Source organism: Adiantum capillus-veneris, chromosome 21, assembly GCF_014529385.1.
Source record: "Adiantum capillus-veneris isolate H3 chromosome 21, ASM1452938v2, whole genome shotgun sequence".
Lineage (NCBI taxonomy): Eukaryota > Viridiplantae > Streptophyta > Polypodiopsida > Polypodiales > Pteridaceae > Adiantum > Adiantum capillus-veneris.
In genome coordinates, this window is record NC_140951.1 from 137,536,322 (window position 1) to 137,548,659 (window position 12,338).

The following is a 12,338-nucleotide window of genomic DNA, read 5'->3' on the forward strand; positions in this document are numbered from 1 at the left end:
GCTCTAGCTTTAGCTCTAGCTCGAGATCCTTGTTCTTCTTTTCCAAAGCTTTATATACTTCATCTGTACCTTTTATGGAAGCGATAGCAGGATTTTCTCCGATCTTTCTCAAAAAAGCTGCCTGATCATTGATCCTTTGCCCTGAATATTGCAGAGGAGCATTCGCTATATCGAGATGCACTTGGATCTTTTGTACTGACAGAGTCGTGGTCAGGAGTTCATTTGTTACCTCTGTCAGCTATTGGTCTTTGATCTTGCAGGCATCGGTTAACTTGGTGAGAAGTTCTCCTAGCTCCTCCATTTCTTTTTGTTGTTTCTCTTTGGTCAGTTGATGCTGTTCTGCCTCATCCTTTAGATATTTGATCTGTCTCTGTAGATCTGAGATGACATTCATCCTATCATCTAGCTCTCCTTGTAGAGCATCGATGACCATCTCCAACTCCCTAGCCTTAGCACTGTGGCTAAGTGCTATTGTTTGCATTTTCTCAGTCATCACGTGCATCTGCTTGGCATATTCATTTACTTGTAGGATGACTTCATCATTTGTCTCCCATTCTTCAGACTCTGTACGCTATCTAGATGTTTCAGCCGTTTCAGCTTGTATCTCTTTAGATGGTTCTGTGGCGGCTGCTTGTGGTTGCAACGAGGGTTCTACCTCTCCTTGAGGCTGTGCGGTTGCCTTGGCTGCTTTTGCTTCTTCAGGCTTCATGGATGCCTCTACTGTTTCTTGTTGAGTGGTTGTAGAAGGTGTGGTCTCTGTCTCTGTTGCTTTGGGCTGCTCAAAACTGGCTGCTTCCTATGGTTCAGGCTCTTTGTCTTTGGCTTCCTCGCCCTCATTGGGTCTAATTGTTGGTGAAGAGGGCTTGCATTGTGTGATATGCATGTACTGTAGCGGGTGAGGTAGGCTTTGGAGACATTTCTTCTTGGTCGTGTTGTGTCCCTCTTTGCTCTTTAGCCTCCGCTTGTCTTTGTTGCTCTATTGCCGCTTCTCTTGCTTTTCTCTCAGGTTCTTGAGCTTCTTTTACCTTGAGGGCTTCTGCCTCTGCATACATGTGCTCAAGAAAGTCTGTGGGGTCCTCTGCTTCTTTCCTTGCAGGGTTCTTTGTTTTGGGTCCCCTTATCTCTTGGCGGCTTCTTTCGTACGTTTGTTTTTCTCTTTCAAACCTCGCCTTTTTCTGTTGAGGTTCATCTTGGTGTGCAGCTACTGCTTTCTTCTTCATCTCTTCAATCCTAGCCCGTCTTTCCTTGTTGTATGATCTCTCACTGCTATGAGCTTTGTGGGAGATTTTAGCAGATTCTTCATCACATTTATAAACTCTCTTTGACAAACGCGTAGTTCTTGGAGAAGGCTGTGCAGACACAATCCATGTGTTCTAATATGGGACTGGGGGCAAATTGTCTGCCATGCCAATAGCATGGTATGCTATTCTTGTCAGTACCTCAAGTGCGCTTAGATAGGTGATCTTTCCTTCTTTCTTGGTGCCCTTCAATGTTGTTAGCACATACTGCGCGTGATCAATTGGCTACCTTGTGGTCGACTTCAACACTTGGGTGAAGGTAGTCGCAACTGCATCATTAGGGGTGGTGTACCGTGGTGGTATCTTTGCTAGAAAGTGGAAGTGCTGATGATAAAAATGTGCTAGTTCTTCCACTTGCCTTTGGATGAGGTCAGCAAAGGTTGCAGCAGTAGTCTCCTTGGTGAAGGTGCCTGCTGTCTTCTTGTCTCGGGCCCTGATTGTCATCCCTTCTGTCGACAACTTCAATGCCTCAGCCACAATCTCTTTTGTGATCACCACTTCTACTTTTTTCCCTTGTTGGTCACTAATTTGGGCTGATCCATCCTCTTTAATTGTAGACAATAGCTCATAGGATTTTTGGAAATCTACGCCGCATGGTTCCTTTTCATAGAAGTCCCTGAGGCCCAACCTTTTGTTGGCCTCCTTTGTGTCTGGCTTTGCAGCAACATCATAGATCTCTTTTGGTAGCATTTGCAACTCTTCTTGGTGTCCTTCTTTACTCTTGAACCTACCTGTGAAAATTATTGTATTGTTTTCCTCAAGCTGTTCTCTGGACAAGTATGTTTCCTTGGCCGTCTTTACTGAACTTGGGTCCAGTTGGTAGGGTGGCATCTCTTGCCGCTTCTCTTTTTGGGACACCCTTTTCTTGGCCTTATTGACAGCTTGCATTGCTCCTGTTAAGTGAATACATTATCAAAGTTAGAAACTTTCTGTAATTTCAGCCCTGAAATGCCCTTCAGTCTGAATTGCTGACAAATTGAGTCCAATTTGCTTCAAATCAATTTTGGAACATGCATAGATGCATAAAAACATGTAAAGATCAAAATCATAAAGTTCAAGCAAAATTTGCAACAAAAGTAAATAATTGCGATTATTTACATCCAACTTTTTGCATTTTTGCCATCATAGGCTTGAAATATATATTATTTGGCTACTCTGAGTGAAGTGTGGGCTCATTTGAGTGCACATGGTGAAAATGGTACTAGATTTAGGCTTTCCATTTCTGAAGCAGTAGATAAAAAGGGATTTTGAGATTTTGAGATCCAAATTTGCTCAAACTTGGTCAGTGGGCTTGGGACATCATGTGCTTTGTTCCCATAAGGTCAAAGTTGCAATTTTTCCCTATTTTGGCAAGAAAGTAAATAATTAGGATTATTAACTTTTTCATCAAAATGCAGATTTTTTTGTTGCAACTTGGTTCTAGGCATGATGTAGACTCTGTGTATGAGATATGAGGTGGTTTAGATAAAAAAAATGTGACAGATAACTCAAAATTTGGATTGGAAGGACTTCTTTTGTTTTTTGATCATTTTGGCTCATATGGCATGTAATAGGTGTACACGTGATAGGTCAACTGAAGGTACCGTTTTCAAGCCAAAAAGTTCAAAAGTAAATAATCGCGATTATTTACAGCAGTCAATTTTTTTTGTTAAACTTGACAATTTTTGACCTAAACATATTCAATACACCTAAAACAAGTCCTAAATTGAATATGGTAAAGTTTTATCGTATCAGCATCACTTCTTGCTTTGTTGACTCTAAAATCACCGATTTTTGTGTCTACATGGCCTGTGGTGTTGGTTAGTCATTTTTGAAGCTATGGACTTGTCTGCTACATAGTTCTGAAGCTACCCATTCAATTTTGGCCCATTTGGAGTCAGTTTGACTTCATACGTCAAATTTGACGCTTTGTAGCCTTCGAGCTATTTTTTGCTTTTCGAGAGCTTGTCTTGATTGTTTTTATGAAACCAACCATATACATTGGGTATAAACCCAGTCTATAAGTTGTCCGTGGTGTCATAATCCAATTATGGCATCTGGAAAAAAACCTAGCTTTTCTACTTGGGACCCCCCTCGACCCTACCGAATGGTCAACTGGTGATATAGAAGAGTTTTATTATATGGGGACATGCTACAATTCAAGTCTCATCCGATTTGATTGAGCTGACAGGCCGTTGTGGTCAATTTTTGGTCGTAGGACTTCGTGCACTGCTCGGATTCTAGGGTTTTTTCCTTGGGCTTAGACTAGCCACTCGCCATATAGAAGTGATCATTGATAAGTATAGAACTTATCCCTTATGTCTCGTGTGAGATGGCGCTGTAAACAGATGACTGTGGACTCCGAAAATTGCGCGCGAAGAAGGTTGAAAGCTCTCTCTCCAAGGGCAACAAGTGGAAATGAGGTGACTTTGGACTACTTCGGATATCTATACTCAGACTTTCCCAACTATTTTTCCCCAAATTTCCCTGTTAGTCCTACTAGGCCGTTGTCGAGAAATTTGCGGTCTTGCCAGGAAAGCACCGGGCTTATGGCTGTGAGAGTTTGTGAGAGAACTCAACAAAAACTATATGAAGGAGTTAAACCATAGATGCCATGAAGAATAGGGTTTGGAAAGAAGTGCAATCAAAGAACACTCACTCTTTCTCTCTTGCACTCACACACACAAAGAAAGAACGCAAAAGAGAATGTCAAAACAATACGAAGATGAAAACATCAAGGCTATGGTCATATCGTATCATGGGTAATATGAAAGGGTTAATGGATGAGTTAATGGCATTCAATCTTGGCTGACCAAATAGGCTACGAATTGTTCTTTGGAATTGTAGTTTTGTGCTTACCATAATATATATATTTTGTCTAGTGATTGGGATTAATTGTGTGTACAAATCCTCTTGGTTCATAGCAAGATAACTACGCTTACATCAAAAGAAAAATTATAGTCTATGAGAGGTAGTATGATGGGATCCGGTGATAGAAGTATTTCATTGAGCCTTTCAAGGCCGAAGAGAAACACTATACGTTGTTGAAAGTGTATTTTACGGCTAATCCATACGGTAATTCTAATAGATTGTACAGAGTGAAAGCGGTAGAAATGATCATCATGTGGGTTATTCATCTAGGATAGTATGTGAGAAATGTAGATATGAGAGAAGTGAAGAGATGAGAAGTTTCCCTCCCAAGCCCTATTCTTGCCCGTAGGCAATAAGGATACTGCGGGGAGAGATGTACCTGTAGAAAAGAGAACCTAGAATTTGCAGAGAGGATGAATTACTAAGAATGAGAGAGATGGGTTTGCTTTAGGAGATGAGATTAGATACATATATATATGTTGGATTAGAGATGAAAAAGAAAATAACAACAAATCAAGAAAACATCAATGTAGAACACATCTTACTTGACAAACCCTTTGGCACCATTATTGATGGAGAGAGAAGGAGAGTGGATAATTCCACTTTGATTGATACACCAAGTCCAATATCTTCTTTGATTAGAGTTGATATTCCAAAGATAGCGTACAAGAATGGCTAGTCTTCCTCTAGGAGAAAGTGTAGGCTTGGGCTTATGTTAATGGTTAAGTACAATTAGGCATTACTACTCACTCCCTCGAGAATTCCTCTCATCAATGGCTTGAATGCTTGAGTTCCTTCCAAGGAAGAAGAGGTCCCCTTTTATAGGTGAAGGGAACCCACAAGGGTTTACACAAGAAGAGAGGAGCCAGTGTGAACAGGAATTGGAAAAGTTGGAAATGAGCTGTCCCTGCATGATGTGGGCAGACTGGGGTCCAGTATTTTGATCATATCTCCTCAACCGTAGCTCCAAATAAAAAAATAAAAATATGGGCAGAAACTTCAGCTCATTAGCTACGATTTTCATTTTAAAATCATTCTCCAATTCGGATTGGAACCTTGTGTTAAAAATTCATCAAAATAGGGTCCATTTATGGCAGCAAAAGTCTTCATGTGGTCTCCTTAGCCTTGACTTTCATTTAATTCCCAAGGACAGCTCATGCCATATGAAAGCATGACATTTCTCCTTGACAAAGTTTTGTAACCATGCTTGCAATAATGCATTAAAATAAGTGTATCTTTGAAATCATGCCACCTAGTGTCCCACTAGGATTTGATTCTCTCCTAGTAGCTATTTAAAAAGAAATATAAGAAAAGTATAAAAAATACATAGAATATATATATATATTGGAGTTTACCCTAGATATAGGATCTAGCTAGGGTGTGAAATGATAATGAAATAGTAGAAATAAAGAATCAATGCTTTTTGCCCCAAGTTAAAGAGGCGGAGCTATTGACACTTTTCCCATAGTATTTTTTTGATGGTAAAGTAAGAATACATTACCCTTGAGATAAATAATAAGATGAGATAGAAAGATTATTTTTATACTTACATATGCATATGTACATTATAGAAAATATAATTATGTATCTAAAAAGTTACAAGATATCTCTTGTAGCATGTGTTCCCACTATGTACATGTCACAGCACGACACCGTGGAATCTATGTTAAACTCAAAAATTTCCTCAATCAAATTCCTATAGCTCATTCTACAAAAATTTGCGAAAGTAGGCCTTGGACGCCTAATTTAGGCTTTCCGCTTCCATTTGCCGATTTGATTGAAATTTTTTGTGCCTGTCCGCCTTGTCCTTCTGATCATCAGCGTATCTTCAATTTTTTCCATCTGAGCTCATTTGCTATTTATTCTTAATTTTTGACACATTTATTGAAACAATCAAAGAAAATAACAAAAAAGCACCAAAAAAGAAAAGTGATAATCCAGTAATTAAGAAACTCCATTGAAAAACACATCTTTATTGTTTTTTAGTGGATTTCTCCATTTTAAGTCCCAATATCAAGAAAGATGATGAAAAAGAACAAAAAAAAATACGATTTTTGATAATTTTCTCATACTATATATGCTATTTACACTCATCGGGGAGATGTTATCAGTTAAATTTTTCCTATTGATGACTTGTTAAGGGCATTATTAGGTAATTTTGCAAAAAATCACACGTTAGCATCAAACTTTTTCCTCCCTCTTCAAACATTGCCCTTAATTACTTAGTTCCCTTCCACCCCTCCTAGATGGCGTACTTCGGGACGACTCTGTGCATGGGGTTGATATGCATAGCCTTGATTGGCTCTACCATGCTTTGAAAATCAATGCAGTGCAAACCATTATGTTGTGCAAGAGTTGGGTCTTGAGTGATTAACTCATGGGTTTCTGATGTCGAGGTTTTCTTTTGATGTCTTCCAAAGAGAAAATCTTGTAGCTTGTGTGATCTTTGCTTGATTGTACCGTCAAGATGCTTTGGTATACTGATTTTCTGAGTTGTTGGTATCAAGAATGATGATTGTCGAGCTTTTACCCGCCATTGGTATCTTGGTTTTTCTTGGTTAGAATGTTTTGGTTGAGTCTTTTGAGACTTAACTTTCCATTGCTTTATCGGTTTTGTAGTTTGCGGAGAAGATAAGTGCTCCGTTTTCTTCCAAATCTATTTTGTTTTAGGTTTCCTGCTCGAAGATGCTCCTCTTTATGTTTTGAACCTGGGAACCATCTTCGGTATAGTCGATGATGTCTTGGGATACTTTGTGAACACGTATTCGTACAAGAATGTTGCGGTGGTTGTGGCATCATTCTTTTGAGTTGCTTTAGCCTCGGCCCACTTGGTAAAATAGTCCGTAGCTACAATGATATATTGAGCTTAGGTTCTATAAGCAGGTGGCTGTATTGGCCCAACAAAGTCTATACCCCATTTTGCAAAAGCTCTAGCCCCCATCATTGGTCTTAAGGGTATGCTATCTATACGGGTTGGCATTTTTGCTCGTTGACATGCATCACACCTTTGAACATATTCTTTGGCATTTGCAAAAAGTGTTGGCCACCATGTGCCTGCCATTAAGATTGCTCTTGCGGTGGTCTCACTATAGAAGTGACCTCCAGCTAATCCGGCATGTGCTTGTTCTATAGTGGGAATATATTCTTCTTCATTTGCACAAAGACACAAATGTTGATCTTTTCCTCTTCGATACAATTGGTTTCTATTCAGAGCATAGTCTCTTGCTTCAGTTTCAATCGCTCTTTGGTGGCATTTACTCATATCCTCAGAAAATGTTCGGCTTGATAAGTAAGTAACTAGATAGTTACTCCACTTAGGAACAAGTGACATTTGGAACAATGTCACAAGAGGTATGGGTGCTTGTTTTTGGCATTGAGGACAATTTTTCATAAATGAATGAACATCACTCCTTCCTAGTCGGCCAAAATACTCCAAGTCTCAAGATCCGTCGCATAGCTTGGTCTTCTGCAAAGTGAAGTCCTACTATGGTAATATGTACTTGACTTAGGTATTGGGTTTTCTCCTCAGGATTAATACACAACAATAATATTCCATCTCGATTTCTTTTGTACAACCTTCTAGCTAGTAATTGATACATAGGTAATTGCTCAATTAATACGTTTGTAATAGGAAGTGGTATTTGCAAATCCACTTGAGCTATGGTCATCAAGGATACCATGTTTTTCGACCATCGAGGTATCATTTCAACGGAGAACAGATATGCATGTGGTAGATCATCGTCTTAGATGATTCTCCTGAAACAATCCTTGACAAATGATCTACTCTTTGATGAGTGGTGCTCTTTTTCATAACTACAGTGAAATCAAATTCCAAAAGAATGATGAACCATCTCACTATTCTTCCTGTGTTGCATGGCTTGTTGACCAAGTACAATAAGGCTTGGTGGTCCACAAAGAACACAAATTTGTTAGCTGATAGGTAATGTCTATACTTTTTCACGGCATAGATCATTCCTAGTCCTTCCCTTTTGGTGGTGGTATAGTTTTTCTCTACCATATTCAACTGTCAGCTAGCATAAGAAATAGGAAAATCAATTTTCCCGTCTCCTGGTTGAGCTAGTATACACCCGATGGCAAAATTGGAAGCATCTACATGTATGTGGAATATCTTATTCCAATCTGGTTCTTTCAATATTGGAGCTGAAGTGAGAGCTTGCTTAAGCTTCATGATTCAGGGATTTCAAAATGATGTGATCACACTATAATTTCAGGTTAATAACAATAGAAATGCAAAATAACAAATATTTTGTTAATTGAACATTCATCTTTTTTGACCTCCAGGGAGACCTGGAGACCGGTTCGTAGCCCGCCGGGCTTGCCGGGCTAGTGAATTTTCCCAGCGGTCACGCCGGGTAAAGCTATTTGCCTGTCGGGCCCGCCGTGGCTATATAAAGGTGACGCCGGTGCTTGTTTTTCACAAAAGAGGTACATTGAAAAGTCTTCACCAAACTTTCTGGCAGCTTTCCACATTCTCAAAGCAGTGTAGTAGTAATTTTTTAAACCCTTCCTTATTTTATTGATGTTTTTTTGAGTTTTTTGCGTTAAAACTTAAAGGTTTAAAATTTCTTTTATCAAATCATCGTGCGTGGATGCACTGGCACATGGTTGCAATTGCGGCTAGGTGTATCATTGCAAAAGTGTACGATGATTATGTTTTATATTGCTCCCAGTCATTCATGCTTCGGCACATGGTTGCAATTGCGACTAGGTGTGTTGCTACTAGAATGACAGGAGCATTTGTTTGAAAGAAGTAACCGTGCGTGAATGCACTGGCACATGGTTGCAATTGCGGCTAGGTGTGTCATTGCAAAAGCGTAGGGTGATTATGTTTTATGTTGCTCCCAGTCATTCATGCTTCGGCACATGGTTGCAATTGCGACTAGGTGTGTTGCTGCTAGAATGACAGGAGCATCTGTTTGAAAGAAGTCACCGTGCATGAATGCACTAGCACATGGTTGCAATTGCGGCTAGGTGTGTCATTGCAAAAATGCAAGATGACTATGTTTTATGTTGCTTCCCGTCATTCATGCATTAGATGCTCTTGTCAATCTAGCAGCAACATACCTAGTCGCAATTGCAACCATGTGCCGAAGCATATGTGCTCAAATAATTTCATAATTCTTCATATGCTTGAATCTTGAAAGAAGACATCGTGCGTGGATGCACTGGCACATGGTTGCAATTGCGACTAGGTGTGTCATTGCAAAAGCGTAGGATGACTATGTTTTATGTTGCTCCCAGTCATTCATGCTTCGGCACATGGTTGCAATTGCGACTAGGTGTGTTGCTGCTAGAACGACACGAGCATCTGTTTGAAAGAAGTCACCATGCGTGGATGCACTGGCACATGGTTGCAATTGCAGCTAGGTGTATCATTGCAAAAATGCAAGATGACTATGTTTTATGTTGCTTCCCGTCATTCATGCTTCGGCACATGGTTGCAATTGCGACTAGGTGTGTTGCTGCTAGATTAACAGGAGCATCTGTTTGAAAGAAGTCACCATGCGTGGATGCACTGGCACATGGTTGCAATTGCGTCTAGGTGTGTCATTGCAAAAGCATAGGGTGACTATGTTTTATGTTGCTCCCAGTCATTCATGCTTCGGCACATGGTTGCAATTGCGACTAGGTGTGTTGCTGCTAGAATGACAGGAGCATATGTTTGTAAGTTGTTGTATGGTGAGGCATTGGCACATGGTTGCAATTGTTATTAGGTGTGTCACTGCAAAAGCGTACGAGATCTATGGTCTATATTGCACTTTTTCTTTCACGTAGAAAAGATCCAAATGCAGTGGCGCATAGTTATATTTCACAATGTGTTGTTTGCAATAATACCATTGCAGGCAAAATGGATCCTTCTGCTACTTCAATAATAGAGTTCAAAAATAAAATTAGACAATTGTTGATTACGATCGTCAGTGCACTAGATCCCGACGCTATAGCGCAGATTGTTGCAGAAAGATGAGTCTAGATTGCAATCATTATACAGTGAGATTGCCCGCAAAATGTTGTTGTTATATCCAGACAAAACAACCGAATCAATAAACTCATTACTGAGAAGTTGGGTGGGCAATTTGCCCAAGGTGGCCTCTGATTTGAAAGAGGAATGCCCTCAAGAAGTAGACAAGGGTAAGCTAGAGCATTGGAACACTAGATGGAGAGCTGAAAAGGAGAGGTCAAGGCGAGCATCCCACATAGACACACAGTTTGGCCTAAGCAAGAAAATGCGAATGGCTATCACCAGAGTTGTGGGGAGCAGCCAAGTTGGAGAACCGTTTATTGAGGAGGCTGCCATTGAGGGAACATCGGATTCTACTGCTTCTGCCAGTCACGTGGAGAGTAGTATATACAATTCTGAATGTAGTATGACTCTGGGCATTCCAAATAAGTCCATTAAGAAGATCAAGAAACTTGGGTCAGGGGCTTATGGCACATGGTGGCAAGTTCAAATCAAAGGGATCAGTTTCCTTCCTGCAACGAATACTTATTGTGCCAAGGAGTTCAAAGGACAGGCCAAGCATCAGTGGAAAAGCTTTGCATCAAAAAGTGGGGTAGATCTCAACCATAGAGGGATTGTGAGGAGTATTGCCCACTAACGTTGCCATGGTTTCTGATATTCCCCTACTTCAATGGGGGAACTTTAGGTGATCTTATGGACACAGTGCCCCATCCACATGGCTCTTTCACGACGCTTGTAGCGCATCAAGAGGGGAAAGGAAAGATCCCTGAAGAATTTCTATGGGAGCAGCCCTCTGAAGACCAGAAAACACGTATCAAGAGCCTGTGCAATCATGCTCCCTCGTTGATCCAATGCCTTGGTGAAGGCATTGCGATTCGCACATGACAAGGGAGTGATCCACAATGATCTCCATCCATGGAACATCATGTTGGACTTTACCAAGGATCTCACTCCCCGTATTGGAATAATTGATTGGGGATTGGCTCTGCGTGTTGGCTTAGAGGCAAAAGCTTCATCCTTGGCGAGCTCCTGAGTTACTAGATGGCAATCACCCGTGCCCATGGACCAAGGCCACAGATGTGTACGCCATAGGATGGGTGATATGGAAATTTTGTAAGTTTTGTGGAGAGTTCTCTGACTACTACAACACATATTGGTTCAAACATAAGGTTTCAGTGGAGGTACAAGCCATATCTAGGATTGTTGTGGAAGGTTGGGTGAGGAAGAAATCCACAGAGAGAAAGACCTTGGCACTTTTGGACGAAGAATTAGAAAGATTTGAAGCCCAGCCAGAACGATGCTTACGCCCTCCCTCTGAAATGAGTGTAGCCTTTTTTTGATGGATATATGATGTACTTTATGAAGCACTTTTTTGATGGATATATGATGTACTTTTGACTTATAAAAGCACTTTTAAAATTTGGGTTTTATGCGCCATGGATGATGTATGAGTAATAAAAACACTTTGTTATATCTCAATAGACAACAAATTTTCTATGAGTTTTGTTTTTTCTCTTAAGTTTCAAGCAATAAGCCACATGGAATCACTGATTGTCATTCATTGAGTGTAGCCTTTTTTTGATGGATATATGATGTACTTTATGAAGCACTTTTTTGATGGATATATGATGTACTTTTGACTTATAAAAGCACTTTTAAAATTTGGGTTTTATGCGCCATGGATGATGTATGAGTAATAAAAACACTTTGTTATATCTCAATAGACAACAAATTTTTAATGAGTTTTGTTTTTTCTCTTAAGTTTCAAGCAATAAGCCACATGGAATCACTGATTGTCATTCATTGATTTAAAAAATGGTGGTTACTCTTTTATCAATTGATTGTCATAAGATGGTGGTTATTCTTATATCAATTGATTGTCGTAAAATGGTGGTTACTCTTATATCAATTGATTGTCGTAAAATGGTGGTTACTCTTATAGCAATTGATTATCATTAAGTTTGTATGCCGTAACTGAAGTATAGTGTTTAATCAGGATATGGATAATGATAATCAAAGGGCTAAGCATACTTTTGAGCGTCTCACCGCTCGAATTGCAGCTCGTTGCTCCCAGTGGGCCAACCCAGTGGGTACACAATGGAAAGAGGTGAACTCTAGGATTGATCGAGAAATGGTCAAATCCATATGGCCAGGCGTTGCAGATGACAACATCAAGAAAGGCCGACTCAAGCTATCACAATGCATTAATG